This window comes from Apodemus sylvaticus, chromosome 15 (assembly GCF_947179515.1).
Source record: "Apodemus sylvaticus chromosome 15, mApoSyl1.1, whole genome shotgun sequence".
NCBI classification, from domain to species: domain Eukaryota; kingdom Metazoa; phylum Chordata; class Mammalia; order Rodentia; family Muridae; genus Apodemus; species Apodemus sylvaticus.
The window spans coordinates 75,451,104-75,476,225 of record NC_067486.1 but is presented as its reverse complement, the minus strand read 5'-3'; the positions used below and the strand labels follow the sequence as shown (position 1 = coordinate 75,476,225).

General features: G+C 42.5%; 1 long non-coding RNA gene across 1 annotated transcript; it reads left to right on the top strand.

Moving 5' to 3' along the window:
• The first annotated feature begins 3,745 nt into the window (after positions 1-3,745).
• LOC127666165 (uncharacterized) lies at positions 3,746-24,742 on the top strand. The gene is made up of 3 exons (XR_007973555.1): positions 3,746-3,842; positions 22,775-22,895; positions 24,301-24,742. It is a non-coding gene; the product is annotated as an uncharacterized LOC127666165 (long non-coding RNA).
• Positions 24,743-25,122: the final 380 nt, after the last annotated feature.

Sequence of the window (25,122 nt, the reverse complement as noted above, 5' to 3'; positions counted from 1 at the left end):
AACTTGTTCCACAACAGAGAATCTGGCAGAAGTATTCAAGTCAGTAAAGATACCAAGTGATCTGATATAGAAAGCAGTGAAGAGCTGAAAGTTGAAAAGGTGACCTCACCCTATCTTGAATAGGCAGAAGCAGGGGGATTACCTTGGCCAGATCGTGACTTTGCAAAACTTGTCAAGAGACTAACATATCTGAAGATCTCAAACAATGAGTGATATGCTAATTTAGCAAGAAGCGAAATTGTCTCTTAATGTTATTCTTTTTTTAAATGCAACTATTTCCCTAAGTGTCCTCTGCCCAGTGATCCATCTTCAATTATTGCTAAATAGTCAGATTCAAACTATTAAAGTCCATTTTGTCTTCCATACTGTTCCCAGCTCTGACATGGTATCTGGGGTGGTTTTCAGGACATCCTCTGGATCTTGATGTAGTGTGCTGGTGCTGTGGCACTTGATATTGGTAGCTTCAGAAGGTTCAGACCTCAGTCCCACAAGGTGCAAGGGATGTAGTTGCTCCGAGAGGAGGTCTCACCCAAAGGTGCGAGAGGGTGAGTCAGCCCATGATGAACATGAGCTTCAGCCTCTGGTGGCATGCTCTCATGGAGATCACAGAAGTCAGCGTTTGTTGGGCGCTCAGCTCAGTTCTCAGGCAGAGTGGAAAAACTCATTAGCTTGGCTTAATTAGAAAACTTCCAAAGTACTTTAATGTCAGCCTTCTTCCTACCACCTCATTAATGTATTCAAAAGATTTTTACACCTTTAATGTGGGAATGATTTTCTTAATTCTCTCAGCACCAAAATGCCACAGAGTCAAGCTATTGAGATATTGAACAAACAGCACAATTATGTCAGTGGAAGCTGCAAGTCTTTGAACCAATAGCATTTGGTATTATTAAAGATGGGATTTTGGACTCAGTTTTCTGCTTATGCCAAACAAATACAGGTAGTTTAGTGCCATTGTAATTACTAAGACCACCTTTCTTTTTCAGTGCACGTTTCAGTTTTTAGTAATCTTTTCCATCAACCAATAGATTCTCATAAGGTACTAATGAAGATTTGGGGCAGGTGGAGTTATCTTTTTTGTGTAGAGGAGACATTAAAACTCAGAGTCAAAGACTGAATGGGGAGGCATCATTCTCCTTGCTTAAGGTTGACAACAGGGATGTAGACCTCAAGCAAAAGTGATATGAGATGCCTTCTGACAGAAAGGCAGAGCTGGTTTTGAGGGAACAGTGGCAGATTTAGTTTAAGATGTGTTGTGTGAGGCTGTCCGGAGAACCTGGAATGGGGTGGATATAGTCTCACAGCTGCTGGAAATGCACAGTCCTTTCAACCTGCTGAAGCTGAGTATTTTTGCTGCATCAAGATCTCCCTGAGTTAGCCTGAGAAACTGTCAGTCCAACCTAAATATATCTGTCCAGCCCACTGTTCTCCTATTCCCCAGAGCCCAACACACTTTAACACTGGCTTCATACTGGGCTTCCTTAACCTGTGTCTCATTTGATGTCCACAGCCCTTCTGGGCAATGTGAGCTACTGTCTGTCTCCTACCAGTTAAGAACGGAAACTCTGTTAAGATGCAGAATGTACTCAGTGACACAGACAGCGAACAGCATGGCAGCAGGGATTGGTCTCCAGGCTTGTGACTTTTTGCCAGGGCCTATACCATTGTTTCCAGTACCGTTTTCTCGAGTCTCAATTATAGTCTTCTCTTTATTCTCTCCATGGCTTTTTTTCTATTCTCCAGGGTGCACGGGGGACTCTTCCAATGGCCTCCTGACCACACTCCCTGTCTAGAAAAGGTAACAAATATTTTGGTGTGAATTTAGATGCATATTTCGATTCCCAGTTATTCTTGAGCTCTTGTTGCACTTCTGGCGATAGGTGGGTACAGTGAGAACTGGCAAGTCATTCTCTACTGCCCCCTGAGTACTTGGGCATTGTATGCATTGTGGAAACTGGATTGCCCAAGGGAATCTTCAAGCACCGACATGCTTCATAGGTGACCTGTAACTTTTAAGATTTTTTTTTTTTGCAAACCTTAATTTGGGGGTGAGAAATTTAAGATAAGTCTTTTGCTGGGTGGTATATAGGCATCGAAGAAGATAAAGTAATGAACTGGAGATATGACTCTATCAGAACCACAGGTGGATCTGATGAACACTGACATATAGCTATGTGTGGAGAAGGGGTGTTTCACAAGCGCCCTGGAAGTAGACAACAGTTGTCTGGTCACCCTAGTATTTCTCCTTTACAGAAAGGGAGCACTTTGATGTTCATCACAGGCTGTGTGAAGCAGGTAGAAAGTAGAGGATTTTATGTTGGCTTCTGTTGAAATTTCAGAAAGGATCATCATGCATTTGATTCTTGTGCATCTTGAAGAAAGCCACTGATGACTAGGAACAAATGTGAGTTTGCCAGAATCACTGTCATTCCTGCCCTGCTCACTAGGGTGGTAAGTCTGCACACTGGAGAGCTTTAGTACTGGGTTTGAGAGGGTCTCCTGTGCTGGCACTGTGTGGGGAGACAAGAGTGGACTTGCACCACATTCCCTTCTTTCTTCACTATGAGATCAACATGGCACCTAAGGGGGATGGAATTCCATGGAGGTTTCCAGGGAGGTCTGGATGCTATTTTGCCGATCCAATAGTTTGTATTAATAACTTGGTTACTTTAATGAAAGGGATGAAGGCACCCGACTCAAACCAAATGATGAGATCATTGATCCATGGGTGGCATCCTTGGTGACGCTTTGCCGGGATGAGTAAGTTCTCTTGTTCTTTGGCATGACACTGTGGGGTGAATATAATTAGCAACAACAAACTATGTGTAGCAAATTAGTTACTTGTATGTGTTCAACACAAAAGGTGGTTACCCTGGCTGGATCCATATTCACCATGCATCTCAACTAAATCTCCACTCACATTGTCAACAAGTACAGCTACGTGTGGATCAAAACTGCAAGACCACAGACTTGTGCAGAGTCTGCACTGTAGCATGAGTGAAGAGGCTGCCTGTTGGTCAAGTGAAGCATTGCAGCAAGGCAACTCTGTGCAGGCAATGCTTCTACAAGTACAGTCTCATCAAGTGGAGGCAGCTTTGTTTGTGTTTTCAGAGAAACACAGGAACCCAAGCGAAAGTATACCAAGGCTTCCTTGCATCTCTTCAACAAACCAATAGCAATAATAACAACAGTAACTAAAGAGTCCTATCTAAAATGACCTAAGCTATGTAAAGGGGACTGGTGTCAATACAACAGACTGAAGTGGCACATAAGAAGTACGGCATCTGTGGAACTGAAGGCATCAGGACTATAGGCAGAGCTTCAAGTTGCATAAAAGTGCTTATCGCTCAACAAACTCCCAAAAGCAAATGTTAGTGAGAGTTCAATTAGCCAGGCACATTGGAAAATAAAAACATAAAAAGATCTTATATCGATGTTTATATATACAAAGGGATTTCATGATAATGAGATTTTTGATATGTTTGTTCTGCATTCTCTTAAGGAGTGAATTTAAAGTTGGAAGACGTTAAAGGGAAATAGAATTTAGATGACCCTTGAAGCCTTTGTATAGCAATTTCCCCACAATGAATCTAGGTGACCTGGGGACCAAAGACTTTTTGTGTGGCTTGCTGGCTTTTCTCCTTGTGACTGACATGTGGTGAGCACTGACTGTAGAAGAGGTTCACCAAAATTTGTTCATTTATGTCGACTACAGAATATTGGTTTTCTTAATAAATAGATGCACCTCAAATATGCCGTGAGATCACAGCTGGGGGAGAAGGAACAAACAGGCGACCAGAGATCATGAGGAAGACTTGCGGCCATTTTCTACTTCCCAGCAGGTGAGTATTCAGAAAGGACAACTGGTGCTAAGGTTAAAGGTATGACACATTATAATGTATTCTCAAAAGACAATGCTATTGGGTAGAATTATTGCCAGGAAGGCCAATGTTAGCTCATGACAGCCTTGCAGGCTCCTCTGAGGAGCAAAGGGACTCTCACTCCCTCCTGGGTGGCTTCTGAATCTGTATGCACCAGGCTAGTGCATTCATCCACTGAATAATAACTATTGTGGGCAGATCTCCATATCCCATGAGCTCACTGAAGGCAGAGACTGGGCTGTAAATGTTGTATCTTCTTTACCTGTTCTTAGCTTGTCACAGCTTAGAACCGAGTAAGTCTTAGTGCAGAAAGGACTCTACATTCTTTCTCTGAAAGAATGGGTTCTGGTGTGATTTATGGAGAGATTTTGGATATTTACATTTTTCTGCATCGGCTAAATATAACATCAAGATTTACTTTTCGGGAGCTGTGTCTTCTCGCTTCTACTTCTGCAGATTCGAATGCTAATGATAATTGCTAACACTTATTTTGTGCATTGCACACCGGTACTCTCTTCAACACTTTCCTGACTTATCATCTAAGCTGCTTTTATAGATAAGGAAGCTTGGGTGGGTGGAGGTGACGTAACCTGACCCCGGGAAGGGAGTCAGGATGTGACTGGGCTAGTATTTGATCCCTGGTCTATTTGATATATGCATTATACCCATTCTGTGATGTATGAAACACTGTATTTTATTTGGGGAAGGGTATTTTTTCAGAGACTCAATTCCAAGGAGGACACCTAGTATCCCTTAGAACTAAAAGAGTTGTGTTATTTAAGGGAAGTTAGGCTTTGTGGAATCTTACTGAAATATTAGGCTTCATACTTGAATATGATGCTTTCTATAATAGTGTTTTTTTTTTTTTTTTTTTAAAAACCCATAGTTTCATTAGTTTGTTTTTTGTTGTTGAATTTTTTAAAGACCAAATTGGAAGTTGGGGGGGTTGGGAAGAAGGGCTTATTTGCTGTATGTGTCCCAAGTCACAGTCCATTGAATGGGTGTAAGGTCGGAGGCCAGCACAGGAACCTGCAGGCAGGAGCTGAAGCAGAAGCTATGGCTAAGGGCTGCTGGCTCACTCGGCCTGTTCTCTTATGCAAGCAGGACCACCGGCCTAGGGAAAGATTCCCTAGAGTGAGCTGGATCTATCCACATCATCCATCAATTAGGAAAAGGCTTCCCAGGCTTGCCTCCAGATCAGTCTATTGGAGGCACTTTCTCATCTGAGGTCTCTTCTTCTCAGATGACTCCAGCTCATGTCACACTGCCAAAAAATTAACCAGGAGAATAGGATTAAGGTACGTCTGGTGGAGTTGGACTGTCAAGAATTATGGAGAGAATAATAGCCACTTCCCGTGTTTTCTGCACACTGGTTACCATGCCAATAGGCAGTGGAGGGTGGAGAAGAGTTTGAGCTAGCAAGGATAGAGGAACAAGGAAGGGAAACTCTCAGCCCCTTTACTTTATGGCTGAGAGACCTTCTGGGCGCTTCTCGGGCTGTCCAGTCGGTTTGTGCATCGCTCCAGAGCCCCTTGGCTTCTGGGGCACTTCAAGACCAGGACACACGAAGAAGCCAGGGATTCTGGTTCTAGGTTCACGCTTAGGGCTGCGCTCAACCATGAAGCCAGCAAATCCCCAGAGAAGGCACTAGCTTCATGGTATTACACATGCACAGGGAACTGCTGCTGATTTTCACGAAAGCCTGGGATTGCTACAAATGGTAGGCTCCATCAGTCAAACGTTTATGACGAATGTGTGTCTACATGCAGAAGGATACTATTTGGTCATTAAAACTTGTTGATTTCTTCACTTTGCAATATTGTGAATGAGTCTGGAGGGCATAGCTAAGGGAAACAAGACAGGCCCAGAAAGACAAATACCACAGGGATGACCTCACTTGTTTGAGAAATCAAAACAAGCTGATGTCATAGGTGTAGACTGGAAAGTGGTAATCAGACAGTGTGGAGAGGAAAAAAAGGAGGGGGGCTTGGCCCGTGCCTAGCTAGGTAAAAGGAAGACGGTGTGGCACTCTTAAGCACAACTGTATAACTATGGTGAATATTGCTGTGTGTTATTTCTAAATACCTTCCAGACAGAAGAATTTAAATGTTCTCACATTACAAATTATAAATGACTCTAGCAATTAGATATGATAAAATACCATACTAACTATTACAAAGAGTATTTTTATATCTAACCCACACTTGTGCCTGAAAATACAATAACAACATTTAAAAGTCAGCAAAGGATATTTGGCTGACTTTTATCTACTGCTTGTGTCTGACAGATGGGTGTGGGGGGAAGCTCTGGGACCTCAACAGACGCTGACCATCAGTGGGTGTTGGTGACCATTCCTCTCAGTTACTGAGAAGCTGGTCACCTTGTCCTTGCGAAGATCCAACTGAGAAATCTAAGTTCCTGCATCATGGAATACAGTTGAGGCTAAGGAACAGAGTTGTCAGAAAACAGAGAATACAATGGCCACCTGTTATTCTTATTTGGGGGTGTGTGAATCTGACCAGCCAGTCAAAGGTTCCTTCTGTCTTCAGAAGACAGAGGTTTGTCTGCAAGGGCAGAGATGAAAGGCAACTTGTTATACACCCTTTTTTCCCCCTCATCATGGGTGAGAGACAAAATGTCTACCTACTGCCATCTTGTGGCCATAACTTGTCACTGCAGCTTGAATTAACCTCTTCACTTAGAAAAGGGTCAGTTACATAGAAAAGCAACAATGAAGAAAACAGGATTCCTGGCCTCACAGTCCAATGGAATTAATTGGTACGCTAGAATTTTAAGTAAAAAGTGCAAGTTGTTATCAAGACGCAGCACTGAGAAGAACACCTTTGAGTAAAGTCTTGAAGTATCCCTTGTAGGTACCACTTTGACAAAAAGGAGGAGGTTTGTTCTAAATACAGGGCACATCCCCTTGCTTGGTTAGCACCTGACTTGATGGTAAGGGGTATGGGAAAGAAAAACAGGAAAGAATTGAGACAAAGGTAATAGCAGCCCCCAGGATCCTTGAAATGCCTAACCAAAGAGACAGGTCTGCTCCAGAGCAGCAAACTAGAAAATGATACAGTCAGATTTTGCTGGTAAAAGGGAAATCCCCAATGTCTACACATAAGCTTTTCAAATATTCATCAGTGGAAGCTATTGTTTGAAATAGAAAGAAATATCATGGTTATAATTGAGAACAGAGTTCGTAGGTCACAAGTCAATTCAACACCGTGTCCCAGGTGAGTGGTGCATTGTCAGTATTTTGACAAGCCAAATGGCTCAATAAAGCCACATTTAATAACTCCTGCAGCAGGAGGGGAATTCTGACCTAGTGTGATCAAGTCCTCTGCGGTTTTAGAGTCCACTGAATCCTGCCCAGCCTGCAATAGGATACTTATAAATCAGTTCTGAAATTGTCTTCTCATTTTCTAGACCTGTTCAAGATATTTCGTCTCATGGCCATCCTATTTTATTGGTCAGTTTTCAAACAAGACATAGATTCCCCCAGGCTTAGGTTCCAGTTTTATTTTGTGAGAGGAAGGTGGAGATTAGCCTTCTATCCAGTCTCTATTAAGCATCTTTTGTCTGCCACGCCATGTGTCATGTCTGCAACCTGCATGCCATCCCCAGCCCACAGAGTGTCTGATGCAGTTATGAGACGCAATGCTTTTCATCTCACCATGACACATGTTCTAAGAGCTGCAATTTGTATTCAAGAGCTTTCCGCTGAACGGCTGCAGGATGATTTGCAAGGGTTTCCGTTGTGTGACGGCGTGTGTCTGTGGCATGCCATTTGGCCCAGGTGAGACATTTCAGACCAATATATTTGAGCACATGTGAGTGGCCTCCTGACGGGCAAAGAGGATCCCATCCCTCAGCGCGATTTCTGGTGCCCACCACAAATTCCCACCCACCAAGCAGTGTTTCCTGGGATTCGCCCTTTCGCTCCTTGTCTTTACTCACACTTGGCCCACTCACTGTGCACGGCAGGGTCGGTTTGCTCTCACTCTCCCACATAACTTCGCTGTTACAAGGCTGTGTCCGGAACTGCCTCCTTCTCGCCATCTGGCCACTCTCTGCCAGGCCTTCCCACCCGGCCCCCACCTTTCCATGGAGGCCTTCACACAGAGATGCTAACTCACTCAGTGACTTTCTCCACAGTGCTCAGTGTGTTCCCTGTGGCTGCATAACTACTTCCACAATGAATCCTCCGTAGGCTCCTTGCTATTTCCCTGAGAGCTCCTAGACCAGAGTTCTTTTATATGGCTGCTGCCAAGTTCAATAAACATTAAGCAAGAGACTATCACACTCTACAGCTCACGCATTTGTGCTCTTCTGGTCTTCATTAAAGGAGATGGAAATAAAATACAGGCTCTTGTTTCTGATGACTAGAAGCAAGGCAGTGGACCAGGAGACACAGAAATTTCTTATGCACGTCAGTTAGTTGTAGAACTCTCCATTTCATGCTTTCCTCCCACAGCAAACTCTAGAGCAAGAGAACCCTGGTGCTTCTCCCATGTCCTCAGCCACAGTTCGTGATCCATTGTCTGCTCAATGGATTTTCACTTATGAGGATCCATTTGAACATTGATGACATTTTGCGTCTATAAAGATGCTTCAAAGTCAGGTGATTCCCCATTTTTTTCCTTTCTGAAATCATTTCGAGTGAGATTAGGTGAGGTGGAGGGGATCAAGGAATCGGGGCTCCTCCCCTCTTGCTGCAGTTGCTCACCTCTCTCGGAAGCTCTGTCAGGACAGATGAACAGATGTGAATAGAGAAATGGATAACGCTAGGTCATCTCTAGATGGTCTTGCCTCTCCCAGGGAAGTGCTGGCAATTAAGACATCAGTCATTCCATCTTGAAGCATAAGTAAGGCTTGACTTGATTTTCTAGAAACATCCATTTCTGACAGTGCCTTGAATTTCTTTTTAATTGATGTGATCTCAAGCATCCTTTTTCCACTCCCTTTCCTGTTTGTTTTTTAAGAAAGCAAAAGAAAAAACAAAACACCCACAAAACCACAAGAAAGCAAAAACAAATAAACAACACCCCCCAAAACAAAACAGAAGAAGAAAAAGAGGCCCAAACTTTAACCAATGATTAAAATTGCTCAGTAATTTTCAGTCAATGATAAGAGAGTGCTAGTTTACTTCTGTTGATGATGAAGTTCACATGGTGCACACATCCAAAGGGCGTGGCCCTCATGCTGCTTAGCCTTGGAGCTTCGATAGACTGACACCTTCAGAAGAGCAAACGGACTTTGTAGATCCAGAACACTGAAATATGAAGAATGAACCAGCTTGGGAAACCCCAGCAAGTGGGAATACTGAGCTGAGAGCCCAGCTACGGACTTCCAACTTCAGCATCAGATTATGCAGCAAGTATCTGAGACACACTTCAGAGATACAAATCGGACCCCAAACCTGCTAAAACAAAGACATATAACTTTGTCTATGGTTGCTAATGGTGGTGAGTTAATTTGGTTGTGTGTGAGAGAGAAACCCGTTGAACTTAAGTAATGGTTGGTTCCTACAACACATGTCTATAGGATTAGGCCCTTTCAGCTTTATTAGGAGCCAAATTAGTTCATCAGGCTTCCTAGTGCATTTCTCTAGAAGAGGAGTATAATCTAGCAACAACAGATTAAGTTGGTACGAACAGATTAACCAGTACTAAGTGTGGTCTGGTCTCTGGGTTGGAGGGGCTAGAGCACAGATTCCTATTCTTTCCGTAAAGCTGTTGTTGTTATTATTGTTATTATTAATATTATATATTAATAATAATATTTATTATTATTATTATTATTATTATTATGTTTCTTTGTGTGCACCTTATATGTGAGAGTCACAGGACACCTTTGTGAGGTTAGTTCACTTTCTCCACCTTGTTTGGGTTTGGGGGTCAGGCTTGGGTCACAAGACTCTCAGAGCCAGTCAGGGGCCAAGCTCTTAATCCTGTGTTTCATCCTCAGCATGAGTGACTCTGTCAGGTTCTGCTTCTCTTAGAATCTCTCCTTTTCTCTCTGTATGTGTATGAAGATGTGTGTTTGCAGGTGTGTGTGTATATGCAGGTATGTGTATGCAGGTATGTGACAGGTATGTTAGTATGCAGGCGTATGTGTGTATGCAAGTATGTGTGTATGTAGGTGTGTATCTGCAGGTGTGTGTATGTATGCAGGTATGTGTATGCAGGTGTGTGTATGCAGGTGTGTATATGCAGATGTGTGTTTGTAGGTGTGTTTGTGTATGCAGGTATGTGTGCAGGTATGTTAGTATGCAGGTGTGTGTATGCAGGTGTATGTTTGCAGGTGTGTGTATGTAGGCATGTATGTATATGCAAGTATGTGTGTATGCAGGTGTGTGTATGTATGTAGGTGTGTGTGTATGCAGATGTGCTTGCAGGTGTGTGTGTATGCAAGTGTATGTGTACGCAGGTATGTATGCAGGTATTTTAGTATGCAGGTATGTATGCAGGTATATTAGTATGCAGGTATGTGTGCAGGTATATCAGCATGCAGGCATATGTGTGTGTGCATGTGTATGCATGTGTGTGTGTGTTCAGGTATGTAAGTATGCAGGTATATGTGTGTGTGCAGGTGTGTATATATGCAGGTGTATGTGTATACAGGTGTGTGTTCCGGTGTGTGTGTATGCAGGTGTATCTGTATACAGGTGTGTGTTCCGGTGTGTGTGTATGCAGGTGTGTGTGTATATATGCTGGTGTGTGTGTAGGTGTCTGTGTGTCTGTATTCGGATGTGTGAAAATTCCCATGGAGGCCAGAGGCCTAAGCTTTCCCTGGCACTTTCCCTGGGGTAATAGTTGTACGACTACCATGTGGGCTAGGAGCTGAGTTTGGGGTTCTGAGAGAGCAGTGCACTCTAACCACTGAGACATCTCCACAGCCCCTACGCATGACTAAGTTCTAAGCTGACTGAAGTTCTCACTTCCAAATGCAAACACTAAAACCATTTCCTTATACTGATGGGACACTTACGCTGTCCAACTGGGCTGTTTCCACTGGTGAAATGAAAAGCCAGAAACAACCAGTGTTTCTTTTTTTTCTGCTGTTTCCATAGCTACCTTATGAATATGTAGTCATATATCTTAGAAGAAAAAAATACAAGGAAACATAAAACATATAGAGAACAAACTTTGGTATAATATATATATTTTTTCCTGGCAGTCCCAGCCTAAGATGGACGGTGTTGTGGGGAGGGAGGTCTACATCAGATACTGTTTGTGGTTGCTGGAAGTTCACAAAGCATTGTGACTCACTGAGCTTCACAACAGTCTGCCAGGATCAGACAGTGTTTTTTTAAATAAATACTTCATTTCCAATCAAGTGGTTATCAGTCAAGATATGTTTTGTTTCAGGTTTCCTATGAACAGATCCTGAGAGGGAGCCTTGGGTGTTGAGGGTATGTCCAGAATCCTCATGGGAGGGGAGAGAGAGAGAGAGAGAGAGAGAGAGAGAGAGAGAGAGAGAGAGAGAGAGAGAGAAAGAGAAAGAGAGAGAGAGAGCATGTGTGCGAGCAGGATGGGGGAAGGGAGGGATGGGCAGCCAGCATTGTGATTTGCATCAGAACAACTACAGGAAGAGGAAAGAGAATAAACACAAGTGATGGGGGAGTGGAGGACTAGGGAGAGGAAAGAGTAAGAAAGGGACAGAGTGAGGTGGAGGCAGAGTTCTAAGGAGAGGAGCAGAAGCCTAAGATTCCTGGGGCCCTAGATCACCAGGTATGTCCAAGAACATGGAGACAGACCACTGAGGAGGAGATGGAAGGTCAAGGACTAGACCATCATCAAACTATAAAGAGGCAAATTGAATCATGGGGAATCAGTCTTCTGAGGAGAAGTTTGGCATGATTAGACTTCCATTTTTAAGAGTGGAGATTGTGAAGACAGAGACTGGTTCAGAGGTTACAGAAATGAACACTCAGTAAAAATGAAGGCTAGGGTTAGGTTGGTGTGTGGGCATGCTGCAAAGAGAACCATAGTGTGACTGTGCAGTGGACTGAAGAATTGCCCCAAATAGGTCCCTGTCTGGAAACCTGGAAACTGTCAGGTCAACAAGACTTTGTAGATGCAACTAGATTAAAGATGTTGGGTTGAGATTATTCTGAGCTGTGGTGCACATGATGCAGTCTTAAAGGTGGTAGTAAGAGAGAATCAGTAGAGTTAGAATGAAAACGTCAAGATTCATAGTGGGCAGGATTAAAGTTGACTTAATTGATCATCAGTTGGTAAATGGATAACACAGGAAGGAGGGGAGGGGAATATAGATGATTTTGATATAGATTAAATATAGATATATTCCTATCTTTATAAAGAAAAATACTCATATAGAGAAATTCACATATATATATACACACATGCACACATATGCATACACAAATACATACATGGAGAGGGAGACAAAGAGAGACACAGACATAGAGAAATGGACGCACAGAAAGAGACAGAGAAAGGAATGTGATTGAATCTTAAAAACAAAAGAAATATTGTTATTTGAAAAGCTGTGGCTAGGCCTGGAGGACAGTTTACTAAGAGACACAGTACATATATTGGTACAGAAGGACCATATTGAATGGCCTTGCTTCTTTGTGAAATCTAAAATTGTGGAAATCACAGAAAGAGTAGAATTTAGTTGACAAGGGTTTGGAAGGTGAGGGAAATGAGACGTTGCCTGCTGGGTACATAATTTTGTCTGTGGAGGGTGCACAATCTGTGTAGATGAAATGCCTATCACAATTACTTAGTTAAATCAAATATTTGAAATTTGAAAGAGAAAAGATGGGTCTTAAGTGTTCTTTGATTGCAAAAGTGTCTTATGAGTGAAATAATGTATGTTTCACTTAGTGATAGAAATTACTTCTGAGGGCTCTCCTATACTCAAAAATCACACTGTCCTTCTTAAGTATAATACATTTCATTTTCTATTATACCTCAATATGGCTGGGAATAATAAGAAGAATGAAGATGAAAGAAGTAACGGACATGTTACACTACTGGCTCTGATGAGGGTGGGACTACAAGCCAAGAAAAGGAGTTGGCTTCTAGGAACAAGAAATATCAAAGGAATTGTTTTCCAGATCTGCCAGGAGTACAGCCTTGCATATCATGATCTTTAGACCCACAAGGTGGTGGGGAATGGAGTTGTTTTATTAACTCTGTTGAGATTTGTTATAGGAGTGAGAAGAGCCAGATACATGCATGCTATCTTGTGGAATAGCACAAACAATGCTTCTGGATAACTGGGTAGAGATGTGCAGAGGAGCCAGAGGTAATGATACAAGTTTGAGAGAGAGCAGTTGGAAGGGTGGAGAAGGCCTATTCCCAACAACACGGTTCCAGTCCATTCCACTAGCTTCCTTCCATTCAGAATATGGCCAGCGTTGATCTGAAACAGTGTTCATGACACAACCTCTCAGCTTGCTGGCCAGGTGGATTTCTTCATAGCCTTTACTCTGTGCTGATTTAAAACTATCACTGGCACTCACTGTACAGCCTCTGTCCATCAGTTCTTCCTATGATGTTACAGTAATACAGAATCTAAGATTAGATATATACATTTTATTTTAAGACAGAGAAAAGAAAATATCTGGACCATAAATGTTATTTTGAGGTAAGTCCTGTTGACTAGGGGGCACCATAACTGCTTGGTTTATGGGTTTTTTAGAATGAGGGACCGATTTCCTGAGAGCATCACTTACAAACAACATACTCAAGATAATCCTTGGCCCGTAACATGTCGCTCCAGTGTTGTGGAAGCAGCTGGAATATCCCACAACCCTGACTCTGTTACTGAGACGATGCTCTTTCTGAGGCTCCACATTGCTGCCACACATTAAGGATGCTGTGGCCAGGGTTTTCCAAGAGCCCTGGTGTGTCTGGTTCTTGCCTGAGTCTGTGAAGTGCCTGTCAGAGGCTTAAGTGAGTTCTCAGCCATTCAGAGTCTCAGTGCTGTCTGCCTCTAGTTCCAAGGAGTAGACGCTGACCTATTTCTGTCTTCTCTCGCCTTCAGTCTTATCTGGCTGAGCTCTGACTATGTTTGCCATTGTCCAGGCTTCAGTTGGCATCCTTGCTTTTCCAACTGGCCATGACTCACTGACTCCTTTCAAGGGGGTCCAGGGAAGATGGTACACATCCTTTCTAGACTGAGTGTGGGACGCCAGACTCACTGAGTGGCCCTGTACTGATGGGGAGCTCTGAAGGGTTCCAGCTACATTCTGTTATGGTTCGCCTAATAATAATTTTGGAGAAAGACAACTAGATTGGACAAAGCAAGGAAAGAAGAGATTGGCACATGAGGGCCACAGCAAGCATCTTGACCTTCTGGGAGGAAGTTTTCATGAAAGCAAGAAATCAAAACAAACAACTGCAGTCCCAGTGGATGGCACTCTGGCTTTAAAACTGCCTGCCCTCCTGAGTCCCAGGGAAGGCCTGGAACCTGCCAGGCCTGTGTGAGAAGTGTTCTAGGATTGCCACTTCTGCTACTTTCTGACTACTGCAAGTGTGTCGTGCCTAGCAGCATTCAGATTGAATTGCTTGTGTTGAGAGTTATGGGATGAGTATTCTAGAGACTAATGAGGCTCAAATAAGAGAGAAAATGAGTGAAAAGCACACCACCCATGTACTTGGTAGACGGGCTCCCAAAGGACTATTCTGATTAAACAAGGATATTGACCAATATTATTTTGAACAAAGAACTGTTGAATGAACGTCAACATCATGGTTATTTATCAATACCATTGGAGGGGTCCCAAGCCGTCTCAGATAGAAAATAGTTACTGTCATTATTTTCTGACTTTTGAATTGTTTTTACCCAGATTTTTTCTATAGACTGCCAGGTAGTTCCGTAAATATGGCTCCCTTTGGAGGAATAGAAACCCTTACAAAGTTGTGTTCCTGGGAAGAACAGGCATCACTCTTAGAACACACGGCCTGACCACAACATCTCTTTACTCTCAGCCAGTTTCACCCATCTTATCCTTGTGTCTGTCCTGCCTCCAACTCTTTACTTCATAACCCTAATCTCTTCCCTTCATGTTCTCTTTCCTGGATATCAAACTAAATGATCCTTATTCTCTCGGATAATCTTTTACCTATTTCTCAGGAGCTGTGCTCAAAAGCAAACATCTTATCCTGACAACTTACCATTTTTCATCTCAGACAACAGAAATTTTCTTCCCCGGAGCAATTGTGAAAGCTATTAAGGTAGTAAAGTTTATTGTCTCCAGAAGTTCCTAAGTAGCTGGCAGTGACTCTCACAATGATAAAATGTGGTTCTTCTCTTACCACTCTTACACCCCACTGCACTGGTTCTGTGCCACGGGGAGTGCTTACATTTTTTTTTGTTTCAGTGCTATAGTATATTTTACAAAATGTTCAAAATGGTAATTAATCTGAGCTATGCACCTAAAAAAAGATAAATTTTCTTGCCAGCTCATGAGACAGAGTTATACATGGGCAGAGCCAGTTCTGGGAATTACAAGTTTTACAAGAAAGGGTCTTGAGAAGATGGTATAGTCACCAAATGATGGGAGAAATGGTGGTGGGTGGTGGCTTGGGTAAAGAGAATGGGGAGAGAAAATGGAAAGAGGATGAGGGCAGCATGGACTATGAGTTTGAAGGCATAGAATGGGAAAAGAAAACACAACATCATACCCTGGCTTGCTCAATAGAAATGGAAGATGGGAAAACTTGTAGCAGTTATGCCCCAATGCAGAAGGAGTATGCTAATGTAGTCCAGTGTTCTTGTTTTGACACCAGAACCCTGATGTCAGCCTTGAGTCCCAAACAGTAATGATCTCATTCAGTGACTTATGGTGTAGTGGCTGGTTTTGTGTGTCAACTTGACACAGGTTAGAGTTATCACAAAGAAAGGAGCTTCAGTTGGGGAAGTGCCTCCATGAGATCCAGCTGTGGGGCATTTTATCAATTAGTGATTAAGGGGGGAGGGCCCCGTGTAAGTGGTACCATCTCTGGGCTGGTATTCTTGGGGTCTATAAAAGAGTAGGCTGAGCAAGCCAGGGGAAGCAAGCCAGTAAGAAACATCCCTCCATGGCCTCTGAATCAGCTCCTGCTTCCTAACCTGCTTGAGTTCCAGTTCTGACTTCCTTTAGTGATGAACTGCAACGTGGAAGTGTAAGCAGAATAAACCCTTTCCTCCTCAACTTGCTTCTTGGTTATGATGTTTGTGCAGGAATAGAAACCCTGACTAAGACAGATGGGGTGGAAGGATCTGGAATGCTGATCTTGGTCCTGATCATGCAATGTAGGGTAGGAAGTGAGAGCCTGGACACCTCAGGCTGCTGTTTGAGGGAAAGGGTATTGCAGGTTGATCTTCATAGCCTTTGGTAAAATCCCCTACAGTAGATGTCATTGGGAGGCAGCATTTTAATAATAACTTTGTGAGCTTCAAAGATCTACAGCTGTCAGTCTCTATTAACATTTTAATAAGGTAGGTGTAGTGGCTATTCCTGGTTGTCAACTTGACTATATATGGAATGAACTACAGTCTAGAATTGGAAGGCTCATCTATGATCCTAATTTTGAGGCTCAGAGATAAAACTTTCTGACCTGGATCTTGGTATGGAGATCTTGAAGGATAGTGGCTATGAATTCCAGAAGATTAGGACAAGGAGATCTCTGAGTTCAAGTTAATTTGGGATTAAAGGCATGGAGGCAAACACCTTTAATCTGGGCCACACCATCTGCTGGAGATATATAAGGACATTGGAAGAAGGAAGATTTATTCACTCTTCCTTGCCTGCTTGCCTCGTGGGACTGAGCAACTGCTAGATCCTTGGACTTCCATCCACAGCTGCTGCTGACGATTGCTGGAGAGTTGGACTATAGACTATAAGTCAGCGACAAATTCCCTAACTATATAGAGACTGCCCATACGTTCTGTGACTCTAGAGAACCCAAACTAATACAGAAGTTGGTACCAGGAGTGGGGTATTCCTGTGACAACCTGACCATGTTTTGAGGAGGAAAAGGAAATTGGTGAGAAAGACATCTGGGGAAGACATATGTGGATAAATCTCTCCAAATGGGCAAAGGATGTGAAGATATTTGTGTCCCATGTAAATGCTCACCAAAAGGTGACTTCAGCTGAGGAGGAGTTCAGTAATCAAGTGGATAAGATGACCCGTTCTATGGACAGTCAACCTCTCTCCCCAGCCATCCCAGTTATTGCCTAGTGGGCACATGAACAAAGTGGCCATGGTGGCTGAGATGGAGGTTATGTTTGGGCTCAGCAACACTGACTTCCATTCATCAAGGCTGACCTGACTATAGCTGCTACTGAATGCCAGATCTGCCAACAGCAGAAACCAACACTGAGCCCCAGATATGGCACAATTCTTCAAGGTGACCAGCCAGCAACCTGGTGGCAGGTTGACTATATTGGACCACTTCCCCCTTGGAAAGGACAACGTTTTGTTCTTACTGGAGTAGATACTTATTCTGGTTATGGATTTGCCTTTCCTGCATGTAATGCTTCTGCCAAAACCACCATCCGTGGACTCACAGAATGCCTTATCTATTGTCATGGTATTCTACACAGTATTGCTTCTGACCAAGGAACTCATTTCACAGCCAGAGAAGTGCGACAGTGGGCCCACGATCATGGAATTCACCATGATCCCCATCATCCTGAAGCAGTTGGTCTAATAGAAAGATGGAATGGCCTTTTGAAGACACAGTTACAGTGCCAATTAGGTGGCCACAGCATGGAGGGCTGGGGCACAGTTCTTCAGAAGGCAGTATATGCTTTGAATTAGCATTCAATATAGGGTACAGTTTCTCCCATAGCCAGGATCCATGGGTCCAGGAATCAAAGGGTGGAAAAGGGAATAGTTCCATTCACTATCACTCCTAGTGACCCTCTAGGAAAATTTTTGCTTCCTGTCCCCACAACTTTAGGTTCTACTGGCCTAGAAGTTTTGGTTCCAGAGTGGGGAGTGCTCCTACCAGGAGCCACAACAAACATTCCATTGAACTGGAAGCTCAGATTTCCCCCTGGCCATTTTGGGCTTCTAATGCCCTTAAACCAACAGGCTAAGAAAGGAATAATTGTGTTAGGAGGGTGAAAGATCCAGATTACCATGGGGAAATTGGATTGCCTCTCCACAATGGAAGTAAGCAGGATTATGTCTGGAGTGCAGGAGATCCCCTAGGGCATCTCTTAGTACTACCATGTCCTGTGATTAAAGTCAATGGGAAACTACAACAGCCTAATCCAAGCAGGATGACAAAGGATGACCCATCAGGAATGAAGGTATGGGTCAATCCTCCAGGAAAAGAGCCAAGACCTACTGAGGTGCTTGCTGAAGATGAAGGAAATACAGAATGGGTAGCAGAGGAAGGTAGATATAAATACCAGCTAAGGCCACTTAACCAGTTGCAGAAGCGAGGATTATAAGTAATATGAATGCTTCTAACTTATTTTGTTAAGGATACATTTGTCTTTCTTCCAATTCCTTTAACATCAATTGGTATTGAGACACTAAAAGAATGTTCCCAAGGGACATTGCCCCATTGTAAATTTATAAATGCATTTGCGATTGTACGAGGAATAGTTATATCATGTTAGGCGTATTCACAACCTTGTTATTGTTTCACGTGGACATGAGATATTACTTGTGTCAAGTTGACAAGGGGGTGGATTGTAGTGGCTATTCCTGGTTGTCAACTTGACTTTATCTGAAATGAACTACAGTCTAGAATTGGAAGGCTCACCTATGATCCTAATTTGATCCAAACTAATACAGTAGGGGAGGGTATCTCTCACACATTGATACTCTATGATCAATGTCATGATAAGTTCTACATTCAAATTATACAGGAGTACTGCCCCATGGTGACCCAATGGTGGATGTCTGGGTAGATAGGTACAGGTGTCTGCTAGGTGCTGTGAGGACTCAGTGAGCTGACTACGTGCTCAAGCTCTTTGGGGATTAAAAATGCAACATAGCACTTCCTGACAATGTGCACTGAATCGTCAGGAAGAAAAATAAAGTTGACTGATTTGCTCATTTCTTCTTTGTAGTGGTGAACTGATCTCACACCAGCATTTAAACATTTATGTACAATACACATGAAGCCCACAATCAAAGCAATAATGTATTTGGGTCTACTTTCATTTGGATACAACACAGTTTTGGTAAACTTTACTTTGCAACAGCCTATCTCAACCCTTCTATGGAAACTAAGGCAAAGAACTGTTTATCTTGAGCTGTGAAGAAAAGAGGGAATGTATTTGTCATCCTTCTTTCTGCCTCTGCAACCCAAGAGAGAGGGCCTGGGCTTGATGGTGGCAACAGGAATCAAAATAAAAGAACTCTAGGGAAAGGTGAAAGCTCAGAGGATGAGTGGGGACTCTGGGCGGCCTCAGGCTTAACCCAGACCTCACCCAGGCATTTTCTTCTCCAGGGGAATGGAACTGAGATCAGCAAAAGAGACATTCTTCATATTAAACCTAGCAAGCCGTTCTTTTAAGGGTAGCTTTAATATTACTTCACTATGTCTCACCATGGCTAGAATCTATGAGAAGGAATTGGCCTCTGCCTTGCCTCAGTGAAGCAGGGTGGTCAGTTTCACCACTGCCGACCATGAACACCCTGTGGAACTTCATTTTTCCTCCTGTAGTAAGAATAATAGTGGCTATCTCAGGGGACAGTCGGGAGAATCTGGAATAATTAAAATGTATCTGTTTGCTGATTGGTGTATCAGAGGTAATTATTATATTTTAAATTTATAATTATTGAACTGAATGCTTCAAACATTTAATCCTGTAGGGTAATCCTGTGATGTTCTGAGAAATATGTGCAGTTTGATACATCAGGAAAAATGCATGTACCTCCTTAAACATTTGTTCCTTCTTTATGGTGAAAACTCACATTCTTTCCACCAGTGCCTTAGGTGGCTCTCAGCACTATGACAAAGTACCTAAGAGGGGCCGATTTAAAAAGGACTGGTTTGCCTTGTTGCTGGTCTTGCCTGTGATGTTGTTGCTGGGTCCTGGTGAGGCAGTGTATATCATGGACAAGGGGCAGCAAAGGGCAAAGCAGAGAGGGTGGGGGCAGAGAGAAAGAGAGAGGGGGGAGGGAGGGAGGGAGGGAGAATGGGTGAGGAAAAGTCCACTTGAACTCACACCACAATGACCACTTCCTTTAACAAGGTCTCAGTTTCTGTGAACTTCATCACAGTCTAGTCACTGGTTGCAGCACCATTGTCTGGGGACCAAGCTGTCACCACAGGAACCTGAAGGGATGTTTGCTACCGACACCATAACAATGAGCCCTTAGAAACACAGTGTTTTGGTATCATCTATAGTCGCACTACTGTGCAGCACACAAGGGCTTCCTGTGCCTGGCTGCCTATAATCTAGTATCATGTAGTCATCCTTTCCTACTCAAACCTCCTCTCTCTGCTCCTTCCAGTCTCTGGTTCACCACGGCCTCTCAACTGGCATGAAAGCCACTGTTTTAGATTTCACTTGTGCATGTAATCTCATGGTACTACCTTTTGGTGCCTAACAGAGTATCTCTGTGGCTAGTTTCCATTTGTAATTTTTTGCTGTTTTGTTTTTGTTTGTTTTGTGTTTGTTTTGGTTTTTGCCATTGGGTTTTGGGATTCTTTAAAGGATCTGGACACTACTCCATTTTCAAATATACTTCCAGTATTCTCCCCAGTCTGTAGGTTTCCTCTTTCCTCTGAAGTGTTTCTTCAGATGTGTGTGAGATGTTTAGTTCAGCGTATCACTGTTTGCCTATCTTTGTCTTCTGGGCTTTAGGTTTGTGTCTAAAACTGTCCATTCACACACCCTGATACATTTCTTCTATGTTTTCTAACAGTTCCTCAGTTTCTCTAAGATCGCTGTAGGCAAGAGATTGGGGAACAGAAATGACTCCTCTTGCATGACGGGGAGCAGTAGGCCACAGGCTTTAGGAGTGGGCTACCTCTGTGATGGGCCAGTTTACCCCACTGTTTCCTCAGTTAGGTTGGCTATGACATGGAGGGATACTGTAAGAAGTAATGCAAGCGTGGCTAGCCCTGTAGCTTCTTCGCTTTATTTACACATCCCTGCACTAGCTGCTTTTCTCTTGCTGAATTACTATTGATGTACATTCATCTCATCCTATGTAGTGCTGGAGACAGTCTTCTTCAAGTATATCATGTACTTTGAACATATTCACCCTCATCCAGTCCCTACTTCCAAACTTTCTCCCCCTTTCTCCTAATCTCCTGCACCTTCTCTTCATTAGAGTCTCTTCTGTTTTCAACCACATGACCCACACATTAGAATTAATGGCCATATTTATAAAAATTTCAGAGCCCATAAATGAGAGAAGGTAGGCAGTGTTTGTCTTTCTGCATCTGACTTATTTTGTTTGATAGGGTGATCTCTAGTGTGTGTGTGTGTGTGTGTGTGTGCACCATATTTTCTTTGATTAACACAACAACACAACTTATTAATCTTATGAGCTAAGCACATTAGGAGTGCTAGAAAACAATATTACAGAAAAGTTAAGATTAGCTTGGATAAGCATGTTAGAGATGGATTGTCTTTTTCAAAGCTCGAGAACAATTATATTACAATTAAAAAGAAAAGCCCAAGGATGGCAATTGCTAAGAAGAAGAAAATGGAAGAGAGAAAGAAAAAGCTATTTTTCTTGAGGTGAGACAGCATGGTGGCCAGCCATATGACGGCAAGCCTCTAACTTTGTGAATCACAGGGCATTGGCCATGTGTCCAGGACCAGGCATGAGTTCTGTACTGTGGAATGGGCCTTAAGTCCAATCAGAAAGTGGTTGCTTATTTTATTAATGTTATTGACATTATTCTGTATCTTGCCAAAGGTCAGTCATTCACAGATTTCATGGCTAGATAACAGTTTTGATTATTTTTCCTCCCACAGGAGCATATGTAGCATATATATTGAACCACTAGAGAGGGATTTTTCCAGTTCAGTACTGTTGGTATTGGGACCTCCGAGACCTGTGACATCACATAGGTGACAGTACAACCTATACACCTGTTGTCAAGGCAACAGGTACCATGTTTCCAGAGTCCACTGGGTTCACCTTTGCCTGTGACCACATCACCATCCATATATATGGGAGTAGTGCTTCCCTCTCTCTCTTGCCCTCTTCCAACCAACACCTTTGCCCCTTTCCTCAATAAACCCCACCTGGTACTGTTTCGCCTGGTGTGGTCTCTCTGCTGCTGCTGCTGCTGCTGCAGCCATTCACTGACCATGCTGCAGCCGCTGCATTCACCCACCGGTCATAACAAATACCAGCTTGATTTCTTCATGTCTTGTATATGTTGTTTTTACGGCATATATTTAGGGTGATTCCATCATTTGGCTACTGAGAACAGGAGGTGGTAGTGATAAACATGGATGTGCAGGTACCTCTGTTATATAATCAATTAGCTGTACACAGAAGTAATATAATTAGGTCATATGTAACTTCTATTGTTATTATTATCATAATTATTTTCATTATTATTATTATCATTATTATTATGCTACCTCTATACTGATTTGCATAGTAGCTGAATTTATGTTCTTACCAGCAATTTATAAAGCTTTCTTTCCCCTCCATCCTTATCACTATCCTATCATTAATGTCTTAATGTTAATTACACTAATTGGGCCGCAGTAGTATTATACTACAGTTTTCATTTGCATTTCTAGTTCCCAAGGCATTTATATTGGTCATTTGTATTTTAAGTTTTGAGAACCAAGTCCTTATTTCATTGCTCCAGTTCTTGACTAGGTCTTTCTCTTATTTCCTCTTTGTGCAATCCCATTTGTCACTACCCAGTCATTTATTTATTTGTTTATTTTTTTGTTTGTTTTTTGGCACGGCTCTACAGTATGAAAGATTCAATTCTTCAATTTTCAAATCCTCCAAGCAGACTATGAAGGCAACAAGAGTGGTACATTTTTATCCATTTGTTTGTTTTCTCCACTCCATTTGTCACGTCAAGAATGATGGTTAGTACTGACAGTCTTCTGAAAGAAGTCTCACTTTGGTCAGGGAGTTACATAATCTAGAACTAGTTCTTAGACAGATGCTGTATGTTTTATAAGAAAGCAATGGGTCTGCATGGTCTAGGTGAACACAAGAGTGAATGATGGAAGACAGACACTTGACAGAGCTTCTCAGAAGAAGTACCTTAGACATAGAATTTGGGGCACTGTGTGGACCTTCTGTAAGTGGAGGTGACTCCAAAGAGCAAAGAAAGAGGCAGCCTTGTAAGAAAAGCCCTGGATGTAGATGCCTATGAGACATATTTGGTGCATGGTTGCAGTTGAGTTTGGCTAGAATATATGTCATGCTAAGAGGGATTATGAGACATGAGGGTGGGGGATTATTATGAAGAGTCTGTAATGACAAGACAATGCATTTATATTCATTTGATTTGTAATGAGGAAACAGAACTCTTTTGAGTAGGAGAGCAAGGATTATGATAACAGGGATGCAGGAACTTGTCCTCAGTGTGGAGTTTACATGTGAATCCAGAGGCAGACAAATGAAGAATCTGTCTAGGTATCTGATGGCTAGTCAGGGAGAGAGAAGGAGAATGATGTCTATGTTCCAGGCCCATACGACAGCAAGGAAGATGGCATACAGGTGGAAAGTATTTGTAATTACTTGAAATTAGATTGATCCAGGATGTTCTAAACATATTATAGAAAGAAGAAGAATTTGGAGAGATGACCAAAACTTCTTTGAGTCATGAAATTAATACATAGTGTCTTTATTACATGGTTGTTGCAGAGATTGAACAACAAAAATATTTGCAATGTGTTTAGGATAGCTAAAAACACATCATAGAAGCTACAAACACGTGTTAGATGACATGAAATAAATATAGGAAACAAATCAAGCCCACAGAAGGTTCTTAGTACTCAGATGGATTCAATAGCTGATTCTTATGGGTTTTTTCCTTTGAATAACTCCCCACTGACACATTGATTCAGATGGTTAACACCTTGCTTTTGTTGATATTTTAAACTTTATTTTGGTGAGTGGTAGCTTGAGTTTTCTTGCTCCTACTCAAGGCAGAGCTGTGATGAGCACTGGTATTATTCAGTGTATCTGAAACTCTGAGAAATGCCAGGCTTATTCAAGGGAAGATCTGTTTGTAGCTCACCTTCAGCGGGATTAGTTCATAGCAAGCCTGTCTGATTTAATATGAACTCTATCCATGGGCAAACAATAGACAGTGAACAATAGAAGTCTTTTACTCTTCTTAAAAATGAAGCTTAGGACTTAGAGACCGACACATTTCTGTTTTAGTTTCGTAACTCTAGAGTTAAGGAATCAGATTTCTGTGAGTTTTACTGGGGTATTTCCATGGCTTCTTAAACATAAATATTTTGTGTGCCTCCACAGGATATCTAAGCAACACAAGCAGCACTCTGATTGAGTTGGAGTAGAGTTAAACAAAGAATTCTCACCTGAAGAACTTCGGATGGCAGAGAAGCATCTTAAAAAAATGCTCAACTTCATTAGTCATTAGGGAAATGCAAATCAAAGCAACCCTGAGATTTCACCTTACACCAGTCAGAATGGCTAAGATTAAAAATTCAGGAGACAGCAGGTGTTAGAGAGGGTGTGGAGAAAGAGGAACACTCCTCCACTGCTGGTGGGGTTGCAAATTGGTACAACCACTCTGGAAATCAGTCTGGCGGTTCCTCCAAAAAGTGGGCACCTCACTTCCAGAAGATCCTGCTATACCACTCCTGGGCATATACCCAGAGGATTCTCCAGCATGTAATAAGGATACATGCTCTACTATGTTCATAGCAGCCCTATTTATAATTGCCAGATGCTGGAAAGAACCCAGGTATCCCTCAACAGAAGAGTGGATGCAAAAAATGTGGTATATCTACACAATGGAGTACTATTCAGCCATTAGAAACAATGAATTCATGAAATTCTTAGGCAAATGGATGGAGCTAGAGAACATCATACTAAGTGAGGTAACCCAGACTCAAAAGGTGAATCATGGTATGCACTCACTAATAAGTGGATATTAACCTAGAAAACTGGAATACCCAAAACATAATCCACACATCAAATGAGGTACAAGAAGAAAGGAGGAGTGGCCCCTTGTTCTGGAAAGACTCAGTGAAGCAGTATTCGGCAAAACCAGAATGGGAAGTGGGAAGGGGTGGGTGGGAGGACAGGGGGAGATAAGGGGGCTTATGGGAC